Raw genomic sequence first — 15,480 nt, forward strand, 5'->3', positions numbered from 1 at the left:
CATTGTAATGTAATAATGTAATAACGAATTTATGACACGGTCAACTATGATGGACTTAGCTCTTCTCAGCAATACAGTGATCCAAACCAGTTCCAATAGACTTGGGATAGAGAATACCACCTGCAACCGGAGAGAGAACTATGGAAACTGAGTGTAGATTGAAGTGTACTATTTTCACCTTATTTCTTGTTTAGTTTTTCTTTCTCATGGTTTTTTCCTTTTGTTATGATTTGTTTCCACAACATGATTAATGTGGAAATATGTTTAAAATGATTGTGCAGGATAAGCTATATCAGATTGCTTGCTCTGTAGGGGAAAAGAGGGAAAGAAAAAAAATGTGAACGCAAGATCTTACAAAAATGAATGTTGAAAGGTATTTTTACATGTAATTGGAAAAATAAAATACTATTGAAATAAAAAAACCATGTTACCTCCCTCAGAACCCAGCATAGTGGGTGTTAAATGGATATTTGTTGTATTTTGTTGAACAAGTTAGTAGTATTAGTTAATTTTGTGTGATAAAGCTTCCAACTTGAAGGGCAGGGATTGCCCATCTTATATTGACTATGTGGTCCTCAGTACCTAGGACAGCGCATGCACCAGAGGGATAGTCATTACCTTTGCTACTCAAGCTCTTAATAGATCTTACTTGAGACTATATAATAAAAGTCTCTAGCCCTAATCTTTTTCTTCTCCAAAACATATTCCAGACAGTTGCCAAAATTAAAGTTCGTAACCATGTTATTCCTCAGCTTAAAAATCATCAATGATTGTCCAGTGCCTAATGAATAAGGTCAAGACTCTTTGGCTGATATGAAACACACACACACACACACACACACACACACACACACACACAATTTCAGATTTCCCTTGCTGTGCTCCCTTTCATGTATTTTACCCTCCAGCTAAAGTGAGCTATTCCTTATTCTGCTATTTTAAAAAATTAATCTACCCACAGTGCCTTCTTTTTTTCACCTTTTTTCTTCTCCATTTCTGCTGAAAATCTCAATCTACCTTCAAAACACAGATGAAATGCTACTTCCTGATCTTTCCCTCACCAAAAACAAATCTTCCTTTTCTTCAGAGCATTTCATATATATCTTTTTAATACGCCTAGGATCATAGATAGAAGGCTAAGCTAGTTCTTAGGAGGCTGCCTCGCTCAGCCCCATCATTCAAGAGATGAGGAAACTGAGTCCCAAAGAAGCTAAGTTAAGATTAAATAATCAGAAAGAAGGCTAATGGCAGGACCAAGATTTAAATCCATATTTTAGCTAGGCTAGCTTTGCTCCCTACTTTACACCAGAAAATGAGAGCCAGGACCCAAGCCACGTGGTGTGATGGAAGGAGCATCGGACTAGTTGGGATGAAGGCTCAGGGCAGTCCTAGATTCTGATCTCAGCTCATCCATTATAGTCAGAAAAATCCATAAGAAGACCATCAGCAGAGAAGTTTCTTGCCAGAGTGGTGGGCTAGAAGGATAAGGAGTTTGTTTCTCTTCCTGTTTCCCAGCCTCAGTTTACCTTACTCTGAGTTGGATCTGAAAGACCATGAGTCAGAAACACTGTGGATTCTTGGTCACATTGTTGGAAGAAAGATTCTTGATCTCTCTTCCTCAGTCCGGGTTAAAAGAGAGCAGTTTGTTACCTGAGACAGAAAAGTCATAGAAAATATAAGGAGATGGTAACTTGAGGTTCACTCAGTCTAATTTTATGGAGGAGGAAACTGAGGCAGGAGTGGGGAAGCCATTTGCCTGTTCTCTGCGGTTCCTTAAAGCTATAGGATCTCCTGGTCAAGTCTTTTATCCCTTGAGGAAAGCTGATGAGATGGGAAGGATGGAGGCTCCTGATTTGGGTTCTTTATTAATGACTGGAGACTCTGGAGGTCTCTTTCAAACTGTTCGGGCCCGGCAGACAGCGGGGCTGGGGAGCCGGGACATGAAGTCTACACTTACTACCATCTGGCTACCCAAGGTAGAGCAAGTCCAACATTATGCCTACTTTCTGTCACAAGAGGTCGCCCCACACCACCAAATTTAAAGACGTGACTATGAATCTGCCTTTAGTTCTTCCCTTGGGGAGATGAGTTTCCATGGCATCTTTCCTTTGCCCATCCCTAGACATTCAGGGTCCTAAGGGCCTCTTGGTGGGTCTGTTATCCCAAGCCAGAGCCCCATATCCTGAACCTGATCCAACCCATCCTTTCCATCAAAACCTAAGGCATCAATTAAACTCAATTAAAATTTGAATTAAAAATTTTGAATTTTTAAATGAAAAGTTAATTGAGGCAGGGTGGTCTGGCTATTTCAGTTTTAAATTTTGAATATTTAAATTAAAATTTAATTGAAGCAGGGTTATCTAGTATTTCAACTTAAAAATTTTAATTTTTAAATTAAAATTTCATCAAAACAGAGTTATCTGGCTATATCAATCTAATTTTTTTCATTTTTAAAATCAAAATTCCACTGAGGCAGGGCTATTTGATTATTTCAATTTAAATTTTTGAATTATTAAATGAAAATGTAGTTGAAGCAGGGTTATCTGGCTATTTTGATTTAAAATTTTGAATTTTTAACTTAAAATTCATTAAAGCAGGATTATCTGGCTATCTCAACTTAAAATTCTGAATTTTTGAAATTAAAATTTCATTGAGGCAGGGTTATTTCAATTTTAAAATTTGAATTTTTAAAATTAAAATTTCATTGAGGTAGGGTTATTTAGTGATAAAGGTCCTAGTTCTTGGTTCAGAGGTTTGAGTTTTAAATCCTGATGCTTACTACTAACTAACATAGCTGGACAATCCACTTAACTTTTTCTGGGTCTCACGTTTCTTTATCTGTAAAATAGGGAGGAAATGACAATGATAACTAGAATTTATATAGCGCTTTAAGGCTTGCAAAGAGCTTCACAATATTATTTTGCTTGGTCTTCATAGCAATACTGAGAGATAAATATTATTATTATCTCTACTTTACCAGAGAGGAAACTGAGGCAGCCAGGGTTGACTTGCCAACACAGACTTCAGTTAAGGGACTTCAGATTTCAGACCCAAATCATTGACCCAACTTCAATGCTCTTCCACTGGATTGAGTGACCTCTGATAATTATAACACTTAAGTGTGAAAGTATTGGGGCTTCTCTTTGGGGGTCTATGGTATGGAAATCCAATTCTCCCCTAAAATTTTGGGGTGAAAAAGGAATTCCACAGCCCTTCCCCCAAGGGAGTATAGCAACTGAGTTGCTCGCTGGCCAGCAAAAGCTTTGGGCCGTGCTTGGAAGAGGCCTGGCTGCAGAGACATAATTCTGAAAGGTCGAGTCTCTCCCAGCTCCCTCTGGCTTCCATTTACGGCTCTGCCCCGCACCAATTTGGCCCATTCCCCTTTGGAGTCCATTTATGGCTCTGCAGGCCCAGTTTCTAGGAGTTTAATGGTCTCCTGGGTGTCTGCTCTGCCTGATCAAGGGGACCAAGAGGGATAACCCCACATCGCCGATTCACTGCTTAGCCTGGTACTGAGTTCCCCCCTGTTCAGTTCTGAGGGGGGACTTGAAATTTGATACGGTGCAGACTTGTGAGAGTCTCCTGCGTTTTGGGGGCAAGGTTCCAGAGGCCTAATATTTACCTATTCTGTAAACTCCACTGTCTCCCTTTTATTTTTAGGGTCAAATAAAAATCCCAGTTTGATATTTCAAGTCTTTCACAATCTACCTTTTGTTTTTTTTTTAATTTTCAAAATATATGCATGGATAATTTTCAACATTCACTCTTGTACAACCTTGTATTCTAAGGTTTTTCCTTCCCTTTCCCCACCTTTTCCCTAGAGAGCATCCCCTGTTCTCAGGCCCCTTCCAGCTCTGATATCTCATGTTCTAAGCTCCCTCCCAGCCCTGACATCCCCTGTTCTAAGCTCCCTTCTAGCCCTGACATCCCCTGTTCTAAGCCCCCTCCCAGCTCTGATATCTCCTGTTCTAAGCTCCCTCCCAGCCCTGACATTCCCTGTTCTCAGGCTCCTCCCAGCTCTGAAATTCTGTGTTTTTTAAGCTCTTTCTAGCTCTGATATTTTAACATTCTTAGACATGTTTAATTCCTCAAAGGGATATCTTTTAAGTGATGGGATTTCAGAGAGAGTGATCCCGAAGAGTGGATGGGAGAATCCTTCTGAGTGATCATGGGTTTCCTGGACTCTCTGGATATATCACAGTGGGCAGTCACCTATGGTGCCTGTGGGTGGGCACAGCTCTGATCCTTCTCTTAAATTGCTAAAGGTCACAAAGGCCAAGGGAAATGACCAGAGAGGGCAGCAGCAAGGTCCACACTGTTTAGCTCAGCTTCTTGGGTTCCAGGGTACAGGACAGAGTGGACATCTGTCCAAGAGCCGGATGAGGTGAGACTCAACCTAGAAGCAGGGAAAAGACAATGGGGAGAGTGGGAAGATGGGAAAGCTTGTGATAGCTCTGGATTTAAAGGTACCAAATGTTGGGTGATGTTGGGAAATTCACTTTTTTTGGGCCTTAGTTTCCACTTCTGTAAAATTAAGGGTTAAAATTATAATTTACAATTCTTTGGGATTACAGCAGAATGGGAGGTTCTAGAGCTAGAGGGAAATCACACTTGTAATTTTATTCTAGACTCATACAATCACAAGAATTTTTTTAAAATACTGGAAGGAACCTTAGAGCTAACAGCATTCAACTCTTTCATTTTGCAGATTGAGAAACTAAGGCCCAGAAAGCATACCTCACTCGGTCAAATCATCCAAAACCCTCTGGAAGCTAAAGGCACCAGCCCCCCAAATCTTACTGCTTCTTGCTTTCCCTGTCCATGGTCATTATCATGGACATCATGATGTCCTTGGATTTTGCAAAATCCAGCTTGTTTTCCTCTTCCAGTTTCAAGGCTAGGGGCTATACAAGGAGTGCTTGAAGAGGGTCAGCAGTTTTGACTTGCTGGTTGCTGAGGGTATTCCTTGAGGCAAAGAGACCCAGATCCCTTTAGTGAGCTGCCCTATATGGCTGCTAGCCATCCACTGAATCCGGGAAATCTGCTTCTCCCAGAGGCTTTCACTTATTTGACTTTGAAGGGATCAAGATTCCAGAGAGTTAAGGAAAAGGCTCCATCCATCAGGAACTCTCAGGATGCAGGGGCAGGTTTGGGAGGGAGAAGGGAAGCTCAATTTCAGCATCAGATGGAGGTTCTGAACTTTCACAGGTGCTTCTGAGTCAGGAGCATGATCCCCAGGGTCAGAGAAAGAGAAAAAAGGGGATTTGGGTGTTGGGGTTGGGGAGGGGCTCCTACACTGGTCCTTACTTTTCTTACCTAAAGGACATCATTAAAAAAATTATTTAAGTTTTTATTTTCAAAAATTTTTATTTTCATATACAAGGATCATTTTTCACCATTGACCTTTGCAAAACCTTGTGTTCTATCCCCCTCTTCCCTCCCCTCCCTTCCCTAGATGGCAAGTACTCAAGAACATAATTATTAACAATTTACATGGACTAACACTCAGAATTCCACAAATTCAGATTTTGAACTTTGAGAGACCTCAGAAGTCATAATTTACAGATGAGGAAACTGAGGCTGAGTAGTTAAGTATCCTTATCCATGATTGTACAGGTCCCTAAAGTACCACCTTCTACAAGAAGATACCCTCCTTGATCTTATTACCTTCCCTCTGAGACTCTCCTAATTTATCTTAAATATGTCTGCATATTGTCTCCTGATAGACCAGAAACTCCTTGAGAACGGGAACTTTTTTTTTGTCTTTCTTTGCACTCCCAGCCCTTCGCACAGTTCCTGGTATACAATAAGTGTATAATAAATGCTCACTGATTAAATGACCGATCAGGATTTGAAACTAGATTTTCAGGCTCCAAATTCAACTTTAGGCCACTATGCTGCCTTCAGGAGAGACACTTCAGTGACGTGAACATGTCAACAGCTGAAACTTTGACTCCCAGAATTCTAGAGTTGGGAGGGACCCCAGAAGTCACCTGAGCTGAGCCCTCGGTGGAGAATGAGTTCCTGGCAGCTGGTCCTCGGCCTTTGCCCTTTCTGATCTGCCAAAGGTAAAAAAAAAAAAGCCTAACCGTGCTCCTTCTCAAGAGACTTGAAGACTCCTTATCATCTCCTGGAAGGAAGTAATAAGTTCTTGTTTCTGGCATTTAGCTCTTCATCATTTGGCTCCAATTTCTTACCAGATTGGTCGCACATTACTCTACATGCAGCCAAATTAGCCTACTCATGGTTTCCATTCATGACATTTCTGTGCTTTTATTCAGGCTTGCCTCCCTCCTACCCTCTGCCAAAGTCCTGGAGTATTCTTCTTCTTCTTCTTCAAGTTTTGGCTCCCCCAAGCTTGATACACCTGCCCCTCCCCAGTTACTTTGTGATTCCCATAGCATTCATGCACACACAGAATAGAAACACCTTCGGGGAAGAGGATATCTCATTTTTGTTAATTATTTCCAGGACCCCACACAGGGCCTCAGCTATGGCAGCTGTTGCTCCCAAAATTCTAGCTAAAGTGAATCGGATCACAGATATGGAGCTCCAGAGAGGGACCTCGATGATGTCTATGATGGTGATAAGGGTCTTGACCCTGGTTTCAGGAGAGATTGGGGCTGGAATCCCAGACTCTACATTTACTAGCAGTGTGGCCCTCACCAAAGGCAGCTCATGGCAAGTCATTTCTCTGGGTCTCTTTCCTCCTCTGAAGGAGTTTTGTTGACCTTAAATGGGTTGAACTAGGTGATCCCTGAGATCCTTCCTTTCTTTTTTTTTATTTTATTAAAGCTTTTTATTTTTCAAAACATATGCATGGACAAGTCTTCAACGTTAGCCCTTGTAAAACCTTGTGTTCCAATTTCTCCTCCTTCCCCCACCTCCTCTAGATGGCAAGTAGTCTGATATATGTTAAATATGGTAGAAATATATGTTAAATCCAATATATGCATACCTATTTATACAATTTTCATGCTGCAAAGAAAAAAAGAGAAGCAAAATAAAATTCAAGCAAACAACAACAGAAAGACTAAGAATGCTACGTTGTGGTCCATACTCATTTCCCATAGTTCTTTTTCTGGGTTTAGATGGCTCTTTATCACTGAACAATTGGAACTGATTTGAATTATCTCATTGCTGAAGAGGGCTACGTCCATCAGAATCGACCATCGTATAGTCTTGTTATTGCTGTGTATAATGATCTCCTGGTTCTGCTCATTTCCCTCAGCATCAGTTCATGTCAATCTCTCCAGGCCTTTCTGAAATCCTCCTGCTGGTCATTTCTTACTGAACAATAATATTCCATAACATTCATGTACTATAACTTATTCAGCCATTTTCCAACTGAATGGCAGCCACCCTGAGATCCTTTCTAGCTAGAATGTTTTATGAGTCTAGTTAGTGAGCACAGAGACATTTCTGAAAACTTCCTATGGCATCCTCCACCAAATGCCTTGGGGCAAAGAAAAAAAAAACAAGGATCATCTTATATTTCCTACTGTAATCCCAACTTTTAACATTTGAACTAAAAGGTTCAAAAATTTGCTTCCTGGAATTAGGAAGTCATCCAAAGAGTAGTCTCCAGGACTTGAATGAGAGTGATTGGTTGATCTCCAAGCCAGGTAGGGTCTGGCACAGCCTCTCAGACTGGGTTTCTTTGGCAGGTGGGCTGACTGCATCTACTCCCCCCCCCCAACACACACACAGGGCATCCTGGGGAGGAGAGGCGCACAACATGTACACTTATGCTCAGAACAGCCCGGCTCCATTCTGTATCTCCTCCCCATCCCACCTCCACCTTCCAGGTATAAGACTTTGGAGACGTCAAAAAGGATTTTTCACTGGGAAAAAATTAGGCTATCACAGACACTTCAGAAAAAAACTCGCCAGCTGTTTCTGGAATCATTCTCAAAAATGGCAGAGATGCTTAAAGAGATGTAGGTGTTTACTCTCTGCCCGAAGAGTTCTGACAGACTACCAAGGAGAAGAGGGATTCTGGGTTATTCTGTGGAGCTCCAGTGTCCAATGGGACCAGTGGAGAAAAGTCCAGGAATAGAAGCTTCTGTTCAGCATAAAGACTTCCTCACAACTGGAGCTGTTCCACAAAGAAAGATGATGTTCATTGGGTTTCCCATCCTATGTTATCTTCAGTCATTTAGTCAATAAGCATTAAGTACTATGCTAAGTACTGGGGATACAAAGCAAGGCAGAAAAACATGGAGGTCAAGAGTGTCATGGAAGATTCTTGACTCATGGAAGGTCTTGGGCTAGATGATACGACAATCCTTCCGATCGATGGCTTTTAAAAATTAAAGCCTGCCAAACACAGAATGCTAGGCTGGGAGTCAGGAGGACCCGAGTTCAAGTTTGACCTCAGACACTACTAGTTGTAGGCATGTTGCCTTGTCAGTTTACTCATCTGTGAAATGAGCTGGAGAAGGCAATGGCAAACCGCTCCAGTATCTTTGCCAAGAGAACCCAAATATTTGAACAACCCAATTCCCAAAGGCCATTCCCCCGTTTGTGTCAGGGCCACCCAAATATGAAGTGGGAGGGCCAAAATCCTGGCGAGCGGGCTCCAAATCCAGAGCTCTTCCCTTAGGAAAGGCTCAAAGGGAGTGACTTCCCTTGGCCACAAACAACTTCTAGCATGGCTGAGACTGGTCAGGAAGTAAAAACTCCATTTTGAACTTGACCCGGGAGAGCCCGGGCTCAACGCTTCAGCTTAACAGAGATTTCTTTCAGGAAATGCCCTGGAACAACCACTCCCCTTGCCCCGCTCTCATTGCCTCTGGGAAGCTCTGGACTCTCTGTGGACCCCATTTTCTTGGTGTTGATGATGGAGGACACAGTTTTTCTGTCCCCTCTATCTCGCCCACAAGTCCAAGGGAAGGCTATTTCCTGGCTCTCCCCCTTCCTTTGGTGCAATAGTTTCTTAGCAACTGTGTTATTTTTCAGTGTCTGATTCTGCCATCTTTCCCCCTAAAATAGGGCCAGGGGTCTCTTTAATAGCTTTGTGGGGTTAACCAGGATTCGCTGCCCAAAGCCCCATGGGAGTTTCCAGGTGGCTGCATTTCATCGCAGCTAGGGGTGCTGGTGGAGAGGTGTGGGATGATGGCTGCCTAAGATGGACACAGATGGGTACTGTCTCCAGGGCTGGCTGATGGGAGGGGATGATACCTGCCCTGCTTGGCCCCACACAGCTGAACTAGGAAAAACGGTGGCAAGTTGCCAAGGGATCCATGGGAGGAAAGAACTTCGCTGTGGGCTGTGCTAGGATGTTGTGGGTTCTCCCACTGGAGGAGTCACAATAGAGAGTCTGGAGGTCTGCCCAGTGGAGGTTCTGGATCAAGTCTGAGCTGGACTTGGGAAGGGCATTAAAGTCCCTTCCCACTGGAGGCTGTGATTCTGTATGACCAGGGATGGGGCTTTGAACATAGCCAGTACTCAAAAGAAGTTTGTGAATTGAATTGGATGAGAACACGGAGGTAGATGCTAGATGAGTGGATGGGACAGGAAGAAGGAAATAGGATGACTGCAGAGGGTGACGGATTCATGGACAAGATATTCATGTAAAAAAGTAACCTTCCCCCAAAAAGCTAGGGGCCCTAGTGGTCAGCAAGATAAGAGTTCCTCATAGCTCTGAGCACCGTGAGCCTGAAGTGGAGCTGGACCCCAGAGGTGACTGCTGCTTTGTTCTCTGCGCTAGCAGGGTTCCGAGTTCAGTTCTGGAGAGAGGAATGACCAGCTGGTGAGAATAGATTGGCCCACATGAGATCCACATGCTACGTGGGGATCAGCTGCAGAAAGTGGGGATGGCTAGCCTGGACAATGGATTACAGGGGGATAAGGCCCCGAAAGGCTGTTACATGGAAGGGAGGAGATTGGTCTTCTTGCCTTGGCCCTAGAGTTGCAGAAAGATGTTTTTTCCTTCTAAAAATAGGCCATGTTGCACAGTGAGTTGAAAGTCACCATTGGATCCAGGAAGACTTGGGTTAAATTTCTACTTGGGCTGTACCCTCAAAAAGTCACTTAACTTTAATTAAGTCATAGAGAAATTGCCAATCTGCCCTGGTAGTGGGACTTCCCTTAGTGGGAGAGCTTCTTAAACTATGGGTCACAACCACATATGGGGGGGTCACAAAACTCACTGAGGGGGTCACAAAATCATGATTTATTATTAGCAAATGTTGATTCCTATTCCTATTTTATATACTTATATACCCAGGGTCATATAAAAGTTTTCTTGGTGAGAAGGGGTCGCGAGTGGAACAAGTTTAAGAAGCTCTGGCCAGGTCCAGTCTCGATGTGTGGCCCAAAGGGTTACAGGCTGCCTGGGGATGATCGCTCGCCAGTGGGAGGTGGGATGAGGATTGTCAGGGCTGCCTTAGAAGTGATGCTTCCCGATTTCTGATCCCCCCATCTCGGAGATTCTACCTTCCTTTTACACGTGAACCTTTCCCATCAGTATCAGCGGGGTCCTGCTATGGCGCTTCTTAACAATTACCCTGTGACTAAGTAGCACCTCAGAGTCTCAGGGTCTCTGAATGTTGCCCTTTCTCAGAGAACAAAGCCCGGTGGTCCGACGCCTCCTCATGAGGGCTGTTGGTTTTGTGGGGACTGTATTTTAGGGAGGAGGAGGAGGACGTATCCCATCAGTATCAGAGGGGTCCTGCTATGGCGCTTCTTAACAATTACCCTGTGACTAAGTAGCACCTCAGAGTCTCAGGGTCTCTGAACGTTGCCCTTTCTCAGAGAACAAAGCCCGGTGGTCCGACGCCTCCTCATGAGGGCCGTTGGTTTTGTGGGGAACATATTTCAGGGAGGAGGAGGATGTATCCCATCAATATCGGCAGGATCCTGCTATGGCACTTTTTAACAATTCCCTGTGACTGAATAGCATCTCAGAGTCTCTGAACGTTGCCCTTTCTCAGAGAACAAAGCCCGGTGGTCCGCTTCCTCCTCATGAGGGGCCGTATTTCAGGGAGGAGAAGGATGTACCTTGTCTGCAGCTGAGAACAAAGCCGCCCTTTCCATGGTGGTGAGCAGAGAGCAGGTTCAATGGGAACCTTTAAGTCTCTCTTCAAAGATGACATTAAATACTCGCTCTGAGAGTCGCGTTTTCAGGCGGTTTTCAGGCAGTCGGGGTGATGGGATGTAAGAGACAGAGCGCTTCAAAGGGAGCCCACCCCCGACGGCAGCTGCCTGCCTGCCCTTGTCGCCCAACGCCAGCGAGTCCTTTCATCATCTTCATCGTTAAATCTCGGCCTTTCGGATCCATTTGGAACAAGCTGCTGTCCTCCTGGGTCAGGGAGGCTGTCCTGGCGGGTGGGATCATCCGGGCCGAGGTCCGTGACTCACGTCCCCAGCTGAGCCCGCTGATCCATCAGTGATAACGCAGCCTTTGTGCCCAATGAGTGGAGCGGCTTCCCGCCATCACGCAGCCTCCGGGCGCAGCAGCGATAGCTGGGATGGATGGAAAAGTGGCCGTCCCCTTCTCCCCCAACAGACCCAAGTCTGGCGCCGGCCTGAGACAGCAGCCACAGCTTGGGAGGCCTGGTCCCTGGACCTGGGGGCAGACCCGGAGCTGGCGTGACTTAGGTTTTATCACAGGAAGGCAGGGGTTTGTCAAGCCCAGTGTTCAGTGCAAGCTCAGGACCGAGTGAGAAAGTTGCGGAGGGAAAACTCTTAACCCCAGGCTGCGTGAAAGTGCCGCCGGCAGGGCGGACCCTCAGCACGGCCCCAGCGTGGTCCTCTTGTACTTCCCCCTGGTGGCTCAGGGGCCTGTCATCAGGGCAGGGATTTGGTGGGTCCTGGATCCCTTGGTGGAGGAGTCGTGGACCCCTTCTCAGAGCCATGTTGTTAAATGCACAAAATACATGAGATTACAAAGGAAATCCATTATTTTGAAGCCATTAACATTAAAAAAACAAAAACAATTAGTTTGGAGGGAGCCAAGCACGCTGGCTCAGAGCTGACTCAGCTGCTCAGACATGACGTCAGATACACCCGTCCTGACTCCACGGGCCGCCGGACCTGGCCGGGCACTAGCCACAGGGAAGGGGAGGCTGCTCCTGAGACAAAGGGCAGGGGTGCCGCGGGCCTACTTCAGCACTGGCTAGAGCCGGGGTCCAGAAGGCCTGTCAGACCCCTCTCAGATGCGTCCTGGCTGGGCCCCACTGGGCATCCACAAGATGGGCACGACAGCGTACCTCCCCAGGGGCTGTGAGAGCACCTCTCCCAAGGGCTCTGCAAACCATGGGCTCCGGGCTCTGCTCAGCAGGTGTGTGCCTGATGGCACTAACCCACCGCGGGCAGGCTCCTTCTGAAGCCCGGCCTCGCCTGATCCAGAGTAGCAGGAGGCCGGTTTCTTGGGTCTGATTTCAGCCCCTCAGCCTCCCTGCTGATGTGGAGCGCGGCCCTGATGGGCCCTGGAACGCTCGCCTCCAATCCGAGGATTCACCTCTACTGGATGAAGACCAGTGCCCCAGGGGCTGCTACGATCCCACCTGGAAGGGACTTCTGTAATCATGGGATCCCAGTCCTGGAGAGCTGGAAGGGACATTAGAATGTCTAATCCAATCCCCTCATTTTACAGATGGGGAAACTGAGGTGCGGGGCAGTGACACTCCCCCATGTTCCACGGGTAGCATCCAAGATGGGATTCAAATCCAGAGAACCCGTCCTCCATCCCCACTTTGATCCCACCCAACAGACAGGCCAAGTACCTAATGTGGGGGATGCTGGGGCTGGGAGCCAAGGGGGAAGCAGAGCCCAGGGAAACACGGTCTGACTTCAGGGAGGGTCTGACTTAGTGGGGGAGCACAAGAACGGAGACTGAGTGTTCGTGGGAAGGCCCCTGGAAGTCTGGGAGGACTGACAGGAGCTTCCAGAACAGGTCCCACCTGAGGGACGGAGGGAAGATTTCAACGGGAGGAGAGCTGGGGGAAGCATTTTAGGTCAAGGACTTGACGTGAGTGAAGGCAGAAGGGGGGAAGCGTGGGGCGGTGTGTGGACTGATTTGTCTGAAGTTAAGGGCATGACCAGGCACGGGGTGGGAGAAAGCCTGGCAAGGGAGGCTCAGGTGGACCGTGAGGGTCTCCTCCATGAGCAAAGGAGGCTGAACTTTATCTGGTGGATCATGGCTGTCATTGAAGAGAGATGGGCAGGGAGAGAGATGGGAACTATGGGGATGGGAAAACTGCAGAGGGGCCTGGCCAGGCAGGAGACCAGGTAGGTGGCCCTTCTCATCCCCCAGGGCAGAGGGAACAAAGGCCTGGAAAACAGTGGTAGTCCTGGCAATGGAAGGAAGGGATGGTTGAGAGGAGTTCTGAATTCAGCATTGACAGGACCCAGTGACTGCTGTGATTAAGATGAAAGAGGCAAAGCTGACTTGGAGGTGGCTGAGCAGGGGCAGTGTTCACAGAGAAGGGGGAGGATGTTCCTCATTTCTGCCACGGATGCCCAAGACCGTCACCTCTGGACTTTGCCCAGCCTATTGCCATGCACCCTTCACTTGAGATATCACAGCACAAGGAGCATAATATCCTGGGAGGGGGAACCAAGATGGTGGAGCTCTCTCCCAAACCTCTCCAAATTCCTTTAAATATTGATTCTGGACAACTTTGAGAGCATCAGAACACACAAAATTTTCCAGGCGAAGACAATTTGGAAGGTCAGCAGGAAAGGTCTGTGGCACGAGGGGGGGAGTTCAGTGCCAGTCCCAGCCCAGGCTGTGCCAGCCAAGCAGGAATGGCCTTGAGGTCTCTGAATCAGCTGCAGCACCAGCGGTTTCCAGACCTCTCAGCCCAGAGACACAAAGGACAACTTGGAAGGTTGGCAGGAAAGGTTTGTCAGAGGGATGAGAGGGCCTTGGGAAGCCAGCAAACCAGGACTGGGCAGTGGCCATGGCAGCTCTCAGAGGGAGGTCTCCTTACTAACACTGGGGAAGGACTCTTGCCTCAGCGCACTAGATTTTATAGCTACCATGGGGCAGGACACAAAGGAGGGCTTGTCTTCCTAGACCTCTGGATCTCTGGAACAAGCTGCACAAAATTCCTGAAGCTGGGAATGGTGCACCCTCCACCCTGGAAATGCAGCCCTAATTTATCAACAAAGATTTGAAAGTTGAGGAATAGACTGGGAAAATGAGCAAATAACAGAAAAAGATTCTGACCATAGGAAGTTACTATGATAACAAGGAAGATCAAAACACACACTCAGATGATAACAAAGTCAAGCTCCTACAACCAGAGCCTCGATGAAAAATAATTGGTCTCAGGGCATGGAAGAGCTCAAAAAGAATTTTGAAAATCAGGTAAGTGAGAGGAAAAGCTAAGGAGGAGAAGAATGCCTTAAAAAGCAAAACTGGCCAAATGGAAAAGTACAAAAACTCACTGAGGAAAATAATTCTTTGAAAATTAGAATTGAGAGATGATTGAGGCCATTTCCAATGATCTTGTAATGAAGAGCGCCATAGACATCCAGAGAAAGGACTGTGGGAACTGAGTGGGGATCACAACATAGCATTCTCTTTTTGTCATTTGCTTGTATTTTGTCTTCTTACTCATTTTCTTTTTTGATCTGATTTTTCTTGTGCAGTAAGAGAATTGTATGAATGTTTACACATATTGGATTTAACATATATTTTAACATATATAAAATATATTAGATTGCTTGCTATCTAGGGGAGGGGTGGGGGAAAAGAGAGGAAAATCTGAAATGCCAGGCTATGCAAGGGTCAATGTTGAAAAATTATCCATGCATATGTTTTGAAAATAAAAAGCTTTACAAAAAGAAAATTAGAATTGAGCAAATGGAAACTAATGACTATGAGAAATCAAGAAAGAATAAAACAAAGCCAAAAGAATGAAAAAATAGAAAAACAATGTGAAATCTCTCATTGGAAAAACAATTGACCTGAAAAACAGATCCAAGAGAGATAATTTAAAAATTATTGGTCTATCTAAAAATCATGATTAAAAAAAAAGAATTTACACATCATCTTTCAAAAAACTATCAAGGAAAACTACCCTGATGTTCTAGAACCAGACAGTAAAATATAGGAAAAAATACACTGATTACCTCCTTAAAGTGATCCCCAAACAAAAACTCCCAGAAATAGTATAGTTCCAGAGCACCCAGGTCAAGGAGAAAATACTGCAAGCATCCAGAAAGAAACAATTTAAGTATAGTGGAACCAGTCAGGATAACACAAGATTTAGCAGCTTCTACATTAAAGGATTGGAGAGCTTGGAATATGATATTCCAGGGATCAATGAGGAGGCGTTCAACAGCAAAACACTTTTGAGGAGGGTCAGAATGAAAGAGAGAATAGAATGAGCAGGGGATAAATAGTTAGCAAAAATAACCGAGGGGTGTCATCCTGGTTTGGCTCATGGGCTAATAGTTTCTTCACAGATGCCTCCGCACCTGAAGGATCTTCCCTGGAACCCATCACCCCAGGAACCTTTTCAG

Source organism: Antechinus flavipes, chromosome 5, assembly GCF_016432865.1.
Source record: "Antechinus flavipes isolate AdamAnt ecotype Samford, QLD, Australia chromosome 5, AdamAnt_v2, whole genome shotgun sequence".
NCBI classification, from domain to species: Eukaryota; Metazoa; Chordata; class Mammalia; order Dasyuromorphia; family Dasyuridae; genus Antechinus; species Antechinus flavipes.